At 57.5% G+C, this 15,159-nt stretch overlaps 1 long non-coding RNA gene across 1 annotated transcript in view; it reads left to right on the top strand.

The window, feature by feature from the left end:
* The first annotated feature begins 6,202 nt into the window (after nt 1–6,202).
* The window catches only part of LOC146401594 (uncharacterized), a 154,276-nt gene continuing 145,319 nt past the window's right edge, over nt 6,203–15,159 (top strand). The window contains exon 1 of the long non-coding RNA XR_014810286.1: nt 6,203–6,474. This is a non-coding gene — a long non-coding RNA (uncharacterized LOC146401594). The remainder of the gene's footprint in view (nt 6,475–15,159) is intronic.

Here is a 15,159-nt window from a genome sequence, read left to right on the forward strand (position 1 = left end):
GTTACTCTTGGGTTAGACAGCAGAGTTAGGGCCATATTCTCACAGAACTGCTGCTAAAGTACACCACAGGTTAAGAGTTAATGCCCTGGTGATCCTCACTAACCTTTGTCCACTTGCACATAAGTTCAGAGTTACAGTCACATTTCCTGGTCCTCCATCCAAGAAGCCTGGACATTGAGGAGAGGGACAGCCCAGCACTGACTTTCCATGGAGCTCAGGCATAGAGCGCCTTGCTCCAAAATGGGATCCAGCAGGACTTCTGACAACTGGGAACTCCAGGCAATCACCAAACAGATATCACAGAGGTATTTAGAAAGAGAAGCAATAAATAATCTTTCCTAAATATTGATGTTACCTGGAGCACGTCCTGCTGATCTATATCCCACCAATGGAATTCCTTTGGGGCAAACATTTTCTTAAAATATTTTGAGTCATAGTTTAAATGGAGAATTTAACTCAGACAGAGAATAATCCCTGAAGACCTGAGTCAAGCAACAACAAAAAGAACATATGCTAACATAGCCACAGAGAAATTTAGTGTGTATGTATCAAAGATTTAACTGTAAGAAATCAATTTTTTTTCAGTTTAGAAGTGCCCTGGCATTTTAAATAGGTAGGTTTTTCCAAGAGAACCTGGATACCACTGTGAGCATCCTTCAGCAATGGGTAAGTATATTTATTTAATTCAAGGATCAAACAGCTATTGGCAATGTAAATTCACTGACCATTTTTAATTATTATTATGGGATGTAAGGAGTAAAAAAGATTGCCATAGTAATTTTGCTTTGAGTGTGGAGGGGGGCACTTCCCTACAATAAATGTAAGCCTTTCCTGTACCTGAATTTTCCTTCTGTAGGGACTTTAGTAACATAGCTATTGCTGGAGAGCAGCATGAAAGCTCCCTGAGGTTCTCTTTCCATTGCTCAAGCAATTTATTTCTCTCACTATTTAAAAAAAATGATATTGAGATTGAAGTGCTGAAAGGAAGATAAGCTGTGCAGTTCAAACGATTAATAGTGATATTAAAGAACAGAAAATAGAAGACAGAAGTGCAAATTCAAATAAAAATTTTATTTGCACCATGGAGATCAAATCAACTTCTGTTAAACTTCTCCGTTTTATAGACCCAGCAATAAGGCTTTGTTCTGGTGTTTTCACAGTCATTTTTCTTCTTTCAACCTCACAGCAACCTCTGGGCTAGTACCCTGACCCTGGAGTTTTCTCAAAATTTATCTCTTCCATAGCGACTGAAAGATTCCTTCACAAGGATTATATTTTGCTGGGAGCTGTTCGTGCAGGTCTGCCTGCTGACAAAGTCCGGGAGACTGAGGACCCCAGACTGCACAGCACATCTGGGAAAGTAACAGTCCTGCTTCTGCTTCTCTGCCTGCTTATGCTGTTAATAAAAACTGCGAGAGCTGGGAAATTGCTGCCAAATCAAAACTCCCCCCAAAAAAGGCCCAGGAAAGGGTAAAGGTCGGGAATTAGTGCTTACTCATAAGCTGCCAGAAACCCCTAAAATCCCTACAATCCCCCCTTTTTCTAGCCCTCCTTAACCCTGGGGATTGCCCCTCTCTAATATAATGCTTTCGTATCGGGAGTGCTATTCCTTTCACTCTCAGTGGAAGTTTGACAATCAGCCAGGGCATACACCATTCAATTTATGACGAGGATCTCATTTTCCTTGCCAGGGAATGATGGGTAAACATAATTGTTACTGGGCATTGACAAGGGGAAAGTTGGTCCGGTTTGTACCTAGCAACTGGAAACAAATTAGGGAACTATGGGGATGCTGCAGAAGATCAAGCAATGTGAGCTGTTACGTCAGGTCTATAGTTCCAACCCCAAAGAGCAAAATATCAAGGCTTCTGATTCTATGAGAAATAAGTAACCTTTGATAAATATAGCTTAATTTGCTAATGGAAAGTAGTTAGGTTTAATACTTTAGACTTAATAGATTTATATACTAAGATCGTTGATAAGCTTGCTCTGTTCTGCCCAATGACAACTAAGTCATAGACATGAATACATCTGATTCTAAATAGGCAAGAGGAAAGTACAAGAAAAAGGAACATTGTGTAAGGCCCCGTGACATGGAAAATAAAGGGGAAATATTCATTGGATTAGAAAGATAAAAAAAGTGAAAGGATGTAAGATACATAATATAAGAAAACAAAAAATATATATACGCTAAAAATGACAAAAAAAAAAACGAGAGCTCCCACAAAACGGGACATGTATCACCTATCCAGAGGAGCCTCTGTGTTAAGGGAACACCAGGCAATGGAGGCCTGGTTGAATGCAAGTCGGATGAGGTAAAGAGTTATTGGCTCTTTCAGGGAGATCTCAGTGAGATGGGTCAGCACCGTGCCTTGGCAGACATGGATGGGGATCCCAATCGGGCGCACTCCAGGTGGGGTCAATCCATTTGGAGAGAGAAGGGAAAGAGACAACCGGCCAGAACAGACAAGGAAGAAGGAAAGCCTCCAGGCCAGACTGAACGGGACGAAGGAAGGAATCAAAGGGGAAAAAGGCAGACAGACATACTCGTTCCATCCTCACACACACCCATCTTCCTCCATACCTGTGGGCAAGGCTCTATCCAAAAGGAAGCAGGCTGGCACGCCCTGGCGGATGTGAAGAGAAGGGTTTCCAGGGCGAGGCCCGGTGGAGGTTGGCCTCTGCACCCCGAAAGGCCTTGAGAGCGAGAGAGCGCGAGAGCGAGTTGCCACGTGGCAGGGCCCTTCTTGGTCTTTCCTGAGAGCGGAGGGGAAGGAGAGCCCACCATCCTCTGGGCCCCAGACAATGCAGCCCCAGGGACTGCTGAGCCAGAGAGAGGAAAGCCTGCGAGGGGCTGTTCGAGCAGATGTCCACACGAGGGCGCCCGAGCCCCTTCTGGCCCCAGGTGCGGCTCCGAGGAGGAGGCTGGAACAGGTGAGAGCTGCAAGGCTCCAAATGGGCAGGCCCCGCCTTGGGGCGGATGGAGTGTTGAGCGGAGCGCACCCACGGCAAGCACCCAGAGGATGTGCGGCTGTGTCCTGGGCCCCAGGGACTCTCTCCTGCAAGACACCTCCTGTCAGGCGGAGGGCAGAGGTGTGCCTTCCGGATTTGGCGGTGGATGGGCAGCCTGGTGGGGTGGCAGTGGGTTTCGAAGGCTTGAAGCATGTCCTGGGTGTTGGCGTGCCCGGGGGTCCTCTCGAGGCAGGCGCCCAGACCCGCACAGCCTCGGGATTGGACCGTGAGAAGCTGGCCCTGGTCAAGCCCTTCCCATCAGGGGTTGCGTCGGTAAGTGAGAAAGAGGGGGGTGCCGAGGACTGCATGGGGGGGGGGCTTCGGTGGCAAGAGCGTGGGCAGCTGGGCTAAGCCCCGTGCATGGGTGCACTCGGGAGGCTGAGGGAAATGTCCTTCTCGCCTCTCCGGAGGAGCCTCCCTTGTCAGGAGGGCACCAGGCTATGGAGGCCTGGCCGAGTCCAGGTCTGATGAGTTAAGGACTGTGGTGGATTGGTCTCCTCCAGCAAGCTCTCAGGGAGTTCCCACGTGGCTGCCAGGCTGAAGGGTCTCTCCCGGTCAGTGCTGTGGCGGGGGCCAGGGCTGCCTTGGGTGATAGAGCACTGGCCAGACCGCAACTCCGTGTGTCAGGGGGCCCCCAAATCAATGGGAAACGTAAGAAGAGCGATTGCAACCAATGAGCTGAATGGATAAAGACATGCGTCCATGTCAGTCTCTCTTTCTCTCTCACACTCTCTCAGTCTCTCTCGCTCTCTCTCTTCATGGATGTACACACACACACACACACACACACACACACACACACACACAATAGGAGAAATAGCTAAGGAAATGGATAGACATATCGATCCCGAATCTCTGCTGACACAATGCCTCAGGTGTGAGTGGGTTTGAAGTGCCAGGCTGGGGATGTCCAGCGTAGGAGTGGAGCCTTTGGCAGAGCAGAGTGGATCTGCATGCCGCACGTGTGTGCAGGAAGATAACTCGGCGAGTGAATCAGTTCAAAGGGAATCACGTCTCTCTCCTCGTGACTTCATCCACGCCCGGTCGTTAGGTCGGGTCCGATGTGGCTAGGCTTGGAGAGCTTGACCGAATCCGCGGAGTCCTTCGGTCTGTCTCTTTTGCCGAGCGAGGGGCAGCCGTCTCGACCCGGACGCCTTCCTCGGTGCAGGCTGAGATGCTTTCTTGGGGTTTTTGTTGTCATGGCTCTTTCTGGACTGTCGCCGACTCGAAGGGCATCCTTTGCAGGTTCGCCCCAGAGTGATCCCATCGGACATGTCCATCCCTCCTGTTTTTCTCCCATGCTCCTCCCTTGGGTTCCAAGGACAGTGACTAGATGTCGTCCCTTCTGTTGCACAGCAGGATGTCCCTGGGACCCACTGCAAGGGCAAGGGTTTGGATCTAGGACCTCCCCAATCCCAGCACTCCCACGCCCTCCCCCTCCCATGTGGCAACCCCCATCGGTATGGCAGTCCAAGGGTTTCTTTCCTGTAGGAAGGTTCCTGGGTGCCATCGGTACGATTCGAGAGGGACGGAGGTGCACATGGTATGTGTCTGTCTCACAGACCTATTTGGTTCCGTGGGAGCATTTCTCTGTCCGACAGTGTGGTTGCCACCGGCCCCTGTGTCTGCGCACTTGGGTGGCTGAATCCACTTCCGTTGTGTCTGGGGACGTCTGCTTCCTAGTCCGATCATCTGTCCATGGACATCGAATGTGTTTCCTTGCGTTGCTCCTGGGCAGAGGGCTGCCTGAACCTAGTGGGGGCGTTTAAGTTGTGGAAGCGGACGTGTTTTTGGAGACAGGGCCGTGAGGGGTAGTGCTGGGTCTGATGGTCATTCCAGGGTTCTTTGGGGATGCCGTGGACCTTGGGGTCCGCAGCGGTTGACCAAAGGGCCGGACACACCCACCCCGTGGGAGGGCACCTTCTTTGCCACACTCCGCCCAGGGGCTGTCATTCAAAGGCCTCCTAAGCGTGGCCACGGGGACAGGGCTGAAGAGGACCCTCGGCCTCGTTGGGACTCGGACTTCTCTAGGAATCAGGGATGGTGTGCTTCGTCCGGCGCTGGATGCCGTCTGGCTCTCCGGATACGGGCCGCGTGGATTCAGGCCTCCGCCCCACGTGTCACCTGGGTTGGTGGTTTTGGGTTCTCCTTCCTGGTTTGAGTGCTTGAGCTGTTCCACTGGGAAGCCCAGCGTGACCTGGGTTTCGGGGTGCGCGCACTGTGCCTGCGAGGCGTGAGGCGTGCACGGCAGGGGCCAAAACGGACGGAGCTCTCAGGGAGAGCAGCGGTGCCAAGCGCGGGGCAGAGTCTCTCCCGAGGGCTCAGGAACCCCCCTTTGCCTTTCCTTGGGAGGCTCTTCTCTTCTTTCTAGGCACCGGCTGAGAGGGTGTGAGCTAGAGGCAGGCCGGGCCTATGCAAGCTGCGCTATGACCTGATCCCAAGAAAGGGCTCCCTTCTGGCCCCCTTGGGAGAGGGGCTGACTTGGTCGGTGGGGTGGGTTGGGTCAGCACCGCGCCTTGGCAGACATGGATGGGGATCCCAATCGGGCGCACTCCAGGTGGGGTCAATCCATTTGGAGAGAGAAGGGAAAGAGACAACCGGCCAGAACAGACAAGGAAGAAGGAAAGCCTCCAGGCCAGACTGAACGGGACGAAGGAAGGAATCAAAGGGGAAAAAGGCAGACAGACATACTCGTTCCATCCTCACACGCACCCATCTTCCTCCATACCTGTGGGCAAGGCTCTATCCAAAAGGAAGCAGGCTGGCACGCCCTGGCGGATGTGGAGAGAAGGGTTTCCAGGGCGAGGCCCGGTGGAGGTTGGCCTCTGCACCCCGAAAGGCCTTGAGAGCGAGAGAGAGCGAGAGCGAGCGAGAGCGAGAGCGAGAGAGCGCGAGAGCGAGTTGCCACGTGGCAGGGCCCTTCTTGGTCTTTCCTGAGAGCGGAGGGGAAGGAGAGCCCACCATCCTCTGGGCCCCAGACAATGCAGCCCCAGGGACTGCTGAGCCAGAGAGAGGAAAGCCTGCGAGGGGCTGTTCGAGCAGATGTCCACACGAGGGCGCCCGAGCCCCTTCTGGCCCCAGGTGCGGCTCCGAGGAGGAGGCTGGAACAGGTGAGAGCTGCAAGGCTCCAAATGGGCAGGCCCCGCCTTGGGGCGGATGGAGTGTTGAGCGGAGCGCACCCACGGCAAGCACCCAGAGGATGTGCGGCTGTGTCCTGGGCCCCAGGGACTCTCTCCTGCAAGACACCTCCTGTCAGGCGGAGGGCAGAGGTGTGCCTTCCGGATTTGGCGGTGGATGGGCAGCCTGGTGGGGTGGCAGTGGGTTTCGAAGGCTTGAAGCATGTCCTGGGTGTTGGCGTGCCCGGGGGTCCTCTCGAGGCAGGCGCCCAGACCCGCACAGCCTCGGGATTGGACCGTGAGAAGCTGGCCCTGGTCAAGCCCCTCCCCATCAGGGGTTGCGTCGGTAAGTGAGAAGGAGGGGGGTGCCGAGGACTGCATGGGGGGGCGGGGCTTCGGTGGCAAGAGCGTGGGCAGCTGGGCTAAGCCCCGTGCATGGGTGCACTCGGGAGGCTGAGGGAAATGTCCTTCTCGCCTCTCCGGAGGAGCCTCCCTTGTCAGGAGGGCACCAGGCTATGGAGGCCTGGCCGAGTCCAGGTCTGATGAGTTAAGGACTGTGGTGGATTGGTCTCCTCCAGCAAGCTCTCAGGGAGTTCCCACGTGGCTGCCAGGCTGAAGGGTCTCTCCCGGTCAGTGCTGTGGCGGGGGCCAGGGCTGCCTTGGGTGATAGAGCACTGGCCAGACCGCAACTCCGTGTGTCAGGGGGCCCCCAAATCAATGGGAAACGAAAGAAGAGCGATTGCAACCAATGAGCTGAATGGATAAAGACATGCGTCCATGTCAGTCTCTCTTTCTCTCTCACACTCTCTCAGTCTCTCTCGCTCTCTCTCTTCATGGATGTACACACACACACACACACACACACACACACACACACACACAATAGGAGAAATAGCTAAGGAAATGGATAGACATATCGATCCCGAATCTCTGCTGACACAATGCCTCAGGTGTGAGTGGGTTTGAAGTGCCAGGCTGGGGATGTCCAGCGTAGGAGTGGAGCCTTTGGCAGAGCAGAGTGGATCTGCATGCCGCACGTGTGTGCAGGAAGATAACTCGGCGAGTGAATCAGTTCAAAGGGAATCACGTCTCTCTCCTCGTGACTTCATCCACGCCCGGTCGTTAGGTCGGGTCCGATGTGGCTAGGCTTGGAGAGCTTGACCGAATCCGCGGAGTCCTTCGGTCTGTCTCTTTTGCCGAGCGAGGGGCAGCCGTCTCGACCCGGACGCCTTCCTCGGTGCAGGCTGAGATGCTTTCTTGGGGTTTTTGTTGTCATGGCTCTTTCTGGACTGTCGCCGACTCGAAGGGCATCCTTTGCAGGTTCGCCCCAGAGTGATCCCATCGGACATGTCCATCCCTCCTGTTTTTCTCCCATGCTCCTCCCTTGGGTTCCAAGGACAGTGACTAGATGTCGTCCCTTCTGTTGCACAGCAGGATGTCCCTGGGACCCACTGCAAGGGCAAGGGTTTGGATCTAGGACCTCCCCAATCCCAGCACTCCCACGCCCTCCCCCTCCCATGTGGCAACCCCCATCGGTATGGCAGTCCAAGGGTTTCTTTCCTGTAGGAAGGTTCCTGGGTGCCATCGGTACGATTCGAGAGGGACGGAGGTGCACATGGTATGTGTCTGTCTCACAGACCTATTTGGTTCCGTGGGAGCATTTCTCTGTCCGACAGTGTGGTTGCCACCGGCCCCTGTGTCTGCGCACTTGGGTGGCTGAATCCACTTCCGTTGTGTCTGGGGACGTCTGCTTCCTAGTCCGATCATCTGTCCATGGACATCGAATGTGTTTCCTTGCGTTGCTCCTGGGCAGAGGGCTGCCTGAACCTAGTGGGGGCGTTTAAGTTGTGGAAGCGGACGTGTTTTTGGAGACAGGGCCGTGAGGGGTGGTGCTGGGTCTGATGGTCATTCCAGGGTTCTTTGGGGATGCCGTGGACCTTGGGGTCCGCAGCGGTTGACCAAAGGGCCGGACACACCCACCCCGTGGGAGGGCACCTTCTTTGCCACACTCCGCCCAGGGGCTGTCATTCAAAGGCCTCCTAAGCGTGGCCACGGGGACAGGGCTGAAGAGGACCCTCGGCCTCGTTGGGACTCGGACTTCTCTAGGAATCAGGGATGGTGTGCTTCGTCCGGCGCTGGATGCCGTCTGGCTCTCCGGATACGGGCCGCGTGGATTCAGGCCTCCGCCCCACGTGTCACCTGGGTTGGTGGTTTTGGGTTCTCCTTCCTGGTTTGAGTGCTTGAGCTGTTCCACTGGGAAGCCCAGCGTGACCTGGGTTTCGGGGTGCGCGCACTGTGCCTGCGAGGCGTGAGGCGTGCACGGCAGGGGCCAAAACGGACGGAGCTCTCAGGGAGAGCAGCGGTGCCAAGCGCGGGGCAGAGTCTCTCCCGAGGGCTCAGGAACCCCCCTTTGCCTTTCCTTGGGAGGCTCTTCTCTTCCTTCTAGGCACCGGCTGAGAGGGTGTGAGCTAGAGGCAGGCCGGGCCTATGCAAGCTGCGCTATGACCTGATCCCAAGAAAGGGCTCCCTGGGCTCCCTTCTGGCCCCCTTGGGAGAGGGGCTGACTTGGTCGGTGGGGTGGGTTGGGTCAGCACCGCGCCTTGGCCGACATGGATGGGGATCCCAATCGGGCGCACTCCAGGTGGGGTCAATCCATTTGGAGAGAGAAGGGAAAGAGACAACCGGCCAGAACAGACAAGGAAGAAGGAAAGCCTCCAGGCCAGACTGAACGGGACGAAGGAAGGAATCAAAGGGGAAAAAGGCAGACAGACATACTCGTTCCATCCTCACACGCACCCATCTTCCTCCATACCTGTGGGCAAGGCTCTATCCAAAAGGAAGCAGGCTGGCAGGCCCTGGCGGATGTGGAGAGAAGGGTTTCCAGGGCGAGGCCCGGTGGAGGTTGGCCTCTGCACCCCGAAAGGCCTTGAGAGCGAGAGAGAGCGAGAGCGAGCGAGAGCGAGAGCGAGAGAGCGCGAGAGCGAGTTGCCACGTGGCAGGGCCCTTCTTGGTCTTTCCTGAGAGCGGAGGGGAAGGAGAGCCCACCATCCTCTGGGCCCCAGACAATGCAGCCCCAGGGACTGCTGAGCCAGAGAGAGGAAAGCCTGCGAGGGGCTGTTCGAGCAGATGTCCACACGAGGGCGCCCGAGCCCCTTCTGGCCCCAGGTGCGGCTCCGAGGAGGAGGCTGGAACAGGTGAGAGCTGCAAGGCTCCAAATGGGCAGGCCCCGCCTTGGGGCGGATGGAGTGTTGAGCGGAGCGCACCCACGGCAAGCACCCAGAGGATGTGCGGCTGTGTCCTGGGCCCCAGGGACTCTCTCCTGCAAGACACCTCCTGTCAGGCGGAGGGCAGAGGTGTGCCTTCCGGATTTGGCGGTGGATGGGCAGCCTGGTGGGGTGGCAGTGGGTTTCGAAGGCTTGAAGCATGTCCTGGGTGTTGGCGTGCCCGGGGGTCCTCTCGAGGCAGGCGCCCAGACCCGCACAGCCTCGGGATTGGACCGTGAGAAGCTGGCCCTGGTCAAGCCCCTCCCCATCAGGGGTTGCGTCGGTAAGTGAGAAGGAGGGGGGTGCCGAGGACTGCATGGGGGGGCGGGGCTTCGGTGGCAAGAGCGTGGGCAGCTGGGCTAAGCCCCGTGCATGGGTGCACTCGGGAGGCGGAGGGAAATGTCCTTCTCGCCTCTCCGGAGGAGCCTCCCTTGTCAGGAGGGCACCAGGCTATGGAGGCCTGGCCGAGTCCAGGTCTGATGAGTTAAGGACTGTGGTGGATTGGTCTCCTCCAGCAAGCTCTCAGGGAGTTCCCACGTGGCTGCCAGGCTGAAGGGTCTCTCCCGGTCAGTGCTGTGGCGGGGGCCAGGGCTGCCTTGGGTGATAGAGCACTGGCCAGACCGCAACTCCGTGTGTCAGGGGGCCCCCAAATCAATGGGAAACGTAAGAAGAGCGATTGCAACCAATGAGCTGAATGGATAAAGACATGCGTCCATGTCAGTCTCTCTTTCTCTCTCACACTCTCTCAGTCTCTCTCGCTCTCTCTCTTCATGGATGTACACACACACACACACACACACACACACACACACACACACACACAATAGGAGAAATAGCTAAGGAAATGGATAGACATATCGATCCCGAATCTCTGCTGACACAATGCCTCAGGTGTGAGTGGGTTTGAAGTGCCAGGCTGGGGATGTCCAGCGTAGGAGTGGAGCCTTTGGCAGAGCAGAGTGGATCTGCATGCCGCACGTGTGTGCAGGAAGATAACTCGGCGAGTGAATCAGTTCAAAGGGAATCACGTCTCTCTCCTCGTGACTTCATCCACGCCCGGTCGTTAGGTCGGGTCCGATGTGGCTAGGCTTGGAGAGCTTGACCGAATCCGCGGAGTCCTTCGGTCTGTCTCTTTTGCCGAGCGAGGGGCAGCCGTCTCGACCCGGACGCCTTCCTCGGTGCAGGCTGAGATGCTTTCTTGGGGTTTTTGTTGTCATGGCTCTTTCTGGACTGTCGCCGACTCGAAGGGCATCCTTTGCAGGTTCGCCCCAGAGTGATCCCATCGGACATGTCCATCCCTCCTGTTTTTCTCCCATGCTCCTCCCTTGGGTTCCAAGGACAGTGACTAGATGTCGTCCCTTCTGTTGCACAGCAGGATGTCCCTGGGACCCACTGCAAGGGCAAGGGTTTGGATCTAGGACCTCCCCAATCCCAGCACTCCCACGCCCTCCCCCTCCCATGTGGCAACCCCCATCGGTATGGCAGTCCAAGGGTTTCTTTCCTGTAGGAAGGTTCCTGGGTGCCATCGGTACGATTCGAGAGGGACGGAGGTGCACATGGTATGTGTCTGTCTCACAGACCTATTTGGTTCCGTGGGAGCATTTCTCTGTCCGACAGTGTGGTTGCCACCGGCCCCTGTGTCTGCGCACTTGGGTGGCTGAATCCACTTCCGTTGTGTCTGGGGACGTCTGCTTCCTAGTCCGATCATCTGTCCATGGACATCGAATGTGTTTCCTTGCGTTGCTCCTGGGCAGAGGGCTGCCTGAACCTAGTGGGGGCGTTTAAGTTGTGGAAGCGGACGTGTTTTTGGAGACAGGGCCGTGAGGGGTGGTGCTGGGTCTGATGGTCATTCCAGGGTTCTTTGGGGATGCCGTGGACCTTGGGGTCCGCAGCGGTTGACCAAAGGGCCGGACACACCCACCCCGTGGGAGGGCACCTTCTTTGCCACACTCCGCCCAGGGGCTGTCATTCAAAGGCCTCCTAAGCGTGGCCACGGGGACAGGGCTGAAGAGGACCCTCGGCCTCGTTGGGACTCGGACTTCTCTAGGAATCAGGGATGGTGTGCTTCGTCCGGCGCTGGATGCCGTCTGGCTCTCCGGATACGGGCCGCGTGGATTCAGGCCTCCGCCCCACGTGTCACCTGGGTTGGTGGTTTTGGGTTCTCCTTCCTGGTTTGAGTGCTTGAGCTGTTCCACTGGGAAGCCCAGCGTGACCTGGGTTTCGGGGTGCGCGCACTGTGCCTGCGAGGCGTGAGGCGTGCACGGCAGGGGCCAAAACGGACGGAGCTCTCAGGGAGAGCAGCGGTGCCAAGCGCGGGGCAGAGTCTCTCCCGAGGGCTCAGGAACCCCCCTTTGCCTTTCCTTGGGAGGCTCTTCTCTTCCTTCTAGGCACCGGCTGAGAGGGTGTGAGCTAGAGGCAGGCCGGGCCTATGCAAGCTGCGCTATGACCTGATCCCAAGAAAGGGCTCCCTGGGCTCCCTTCTGGCCCCCTTGGGAGAGGGGCTGACTTGGTCGGTGGGGTGGGTTGGGTCAGCACCGCGCCTTGGCCGACATGGATGGGGATCCCAATCGGGCGCACTCCAGGTGGGGTTAATCCATTTGGAGAGAGAAGGGAAAGAGACAACCGGCCAGAACAGACAAGGAAGAAGGAAAGCCTCCAGGCCAGACTGAACGGGACGAAGGAAGGAATCAAAGGGGAAAAAGGCAGACAGACATACTCGTTCCATCCTCACACGCACCCATCTTCCTCCATACCTGTGGGCAAGGCTCTATCCAAAAGGAAGCAGGCTGGCAGGCCCTGGCGGATGTGGAGAGAAGGGTTTCCAGGGCGAGGCCCGGTGGAGGTTGGCCTCTGCACCCCGAAAGGCCTTGAGAGCGAGAGAGAGCGAGAGCGAGCGAGAGCGAGAGCGAGAGAGCGCGAGAGCGAGTTGCCACGTGGCAGGGCCCTTCTTGGTCTTTCCTGAGAGCGGAGGGGAAGGAGAGCCCACCATCCTCTGGGCCCCAGACAATGCAGCCCCAGGGACTGCTGAGCCAGAGAGAGGAAAGCCTGCGAGGGGCTGTTCGAGCAGATGTCCACACGAGGGCGCCCGAGCCCCTTCTGGCCCCAGGTGCGGCTCCGAGGAGGAGGCTGGAACAGGTGAGAGCTGCAAGGCTCCAAATGGGCAGGCCCCGCCTTGGGGCGGATGGAGTGTTGAGCGGAGCGCACCCACGGCAAGCACCCAGAGGATGTGCGGCTGTGTCCTGGGCCCCAGGGACTCTCTCCTGCAAGACACCTCCTGTCAGGCGGAGGGCAGAGGTGTGCCTTCCGGATTTGGCGGTGGATGGGCAGCCTGGTGGGGTGGCAGTGGGTTTCGAAGGCTTGAAGCATGTCCTGGGTGTTGGCGTGCCCGGGGGTCCTCTCGAGGCAGGCGCCCAGACCCGCACAGCCTCGGGATTGGACCGTGAGAAGCTGGCCCTGGTCAAGCCCCTCCCCATCAGGGGTTGCGTCGGTAAGTGAGAAGGAGGGGGGTGCCGAGGACTGCATGGGGGGGCGGGGCTTCGGTGGCAAGAGCGTGGGCAGCTGGGCTAAGCCCCGTGCATGGGTGCACTCGGGAGGCGGAGGGAAATGTCCTTCTCGCCTCTCCGGAGGAGCCTCCCTTGTCAGGAGGGCACCAGGCTATGGAGGCCTGGCCGAGTCCAGGTCTGATGAGTTAAGGACTGTGGTGGATTGGTCTCCTCCAGCAAGCTCTCAGGGAGTTCCCACGTGGCTGCCAGGCTGAAGGGTCTCTCCCGGTCAGTGCTGTGGCGGGGGCCAGGGCTGCCTTGGGTGATAGAGCACTGGCCAGACCGCAACTCCGTGTGTCAGGGGGCCCCCAAATCAATGGGAAACGTAAGAAGAGCGATTGCAACCAATGAGCTGAATGGATAAAGACATGCGTCCATGTCAGTCTCTCTTTCTCTCTCACACTCTCTCAGTCTCTCTCGCTCTCTCTCTTCATGGATGTACACACACACACACACACACACACACACACACACACACACACAATAGGAGAAATAGCTAAGGAAATGGATAGACATATCGATCCCGAATCTCTGCTGACACAATGCCTCAGGTGTGAGTGGGTTTGAAGTGCCAGGCTGGGGATGTCCAGCGTAGGAGTGGAGCCTTTGGCAGAGCAGAGTGGATCTGCATGCCGCACGTGTGTGCAGGAAGATAACTCGGCGAGTGAATCAGTTCAAAGGGAATCACGTCTCTCTCCTCGTGACTTCATCCACGCCCGGTCGTTAGGTCGGGTCCGATGTGGCTAGGCTTGGAGAGCTTGACCGAATCCGCGGAGTCCTTCGGTCTGTCTCTTTTGCCGAGCGAGGGGCAGCCGTCTCGACCCGGACGCCTTCCTCGGTGCAGGCTGAGATGCTTTCTTGGGGTTTTTGTTGTCATGGCTCTTTCTGGACTGTCGCCGACTCGAAGGGCATCCTTTGCAGGTTCGCCCCAGAGTGATCCCATCGGACATGTCCATCCCTCCTGTTTTTCTCCCATGCTCCTCCCTTGGGTTCCAAGGACAGTGACTAGATGTCGTCCCTTCTGTTGCACAGCAGGATGTCCCTGGGACCCACTGCAAGGGCAAGGGTTTGGATCTAGGACCTCCCCAATCCCAGCACTCCCACGCCCGCCCCCTCCCATGTGGCAACCCCCATCGGTATGGCAGTCCAAGGGTTTCTTTCCTGTAGGAAGGTTCCTGGGTGCCATCGGTACGATTCGAGAGGGACGGAGGTGCACATGGTATGTGTCTGTCTCACAGACCTATTTGGTTCCGTGGGAGCATTTCTCTGTCCGACAGTGTGGTTGCCACCGGCCCCTGTGTCTGCGCACTTGGGTGGCTGAATCCACTTCCGTTGTGTCTGGGGACGTCTGCTTCCTAGTCCGATCATCTGTCCATGGACATCGAATGTGTTTCCTTGCGTTGCTCCTGGGCAGAGGGCTGCCTGAACCTAGTGGGGGCGTTTAAGTTGTGGAAGCGGACGTGTTTTTGGAGACAGGGCCGTGAGGGGTAGTGCTGGGTCTGATGGTCATTCCAGGGTTCTTTGGGGATGCCGTGGACCTTGGGGTCCGCAGCGGTTGACCAAAGGGCCGGACACACCCACCCCGTGGGAGGGCACCTTCTTTGCCACACTCCGCCCAGGGGCTGTCATTCAAAGGCCTCCTAAGCGTGGCCACGGGGACAGGGCTGAAGAGGACCCTCGGCCTCGTTGGGACTCGGACTTCTCTAGGAATCAGGGATGGTGTGCTTCGTCCGGCGCTGGATGCCGTCTGGCTCTCCGGATACGGGCCGCGTGGATTCAGGCCTCCGCCCCACGTGTCACCTGGGTTGGTGGTTTTGGGTTCTCCTTCCTGGTTTGAGTGCTTGAGCTGTTCCACTGGGAAGCCCAGCGTGACCTGGGTTTCGGGGTGCGCGCACTGTGCCTGCGAGGCGTGAGGCGTGCACGGCAGGGGCCAAAACGGACGGAGCTCTCAGGGAGAGCAGCGGTGCCAAGCGCGGGGCAGAGTCTCTCCCGAGGGCTCAGGAACCCCCCTTTGCCTTTCCTTGGGAGGCTCTTCTCTTCCTTCTAGGCACCGGCTGAGAGGGTGTGAGCTAGAGGCAGGCCGGGCCTATGCAAGCTGCGCTATGACCTGATCCCAAGAAAGGGCTCCCTGGGCTCCCTTCTGGCCCCCTTGGGAGAGGGGCTGACTTGGTCGGTGGGGTGGGTTGGGTCAGCACCGCGCCTTGGCCGACATGGATGGGGATCCCA

The sequence above is a fragment of the Sus scrofa genome, chromosome 7 (assembly GCF_054392235.1).
Source record: "Sus scrofa isolate SSC_HxYL_T2T_F1_AM1 chromosome 7, Sscrofa_HxYL_maternal_Yorkshire_Landrace_v2.0, whole genome shotgun sequence".
NCBI lineage: Eukaryota > Metazoa > Chordata > Mammalia > Artiodactyla > Suidae > Sus > Sus scrofa.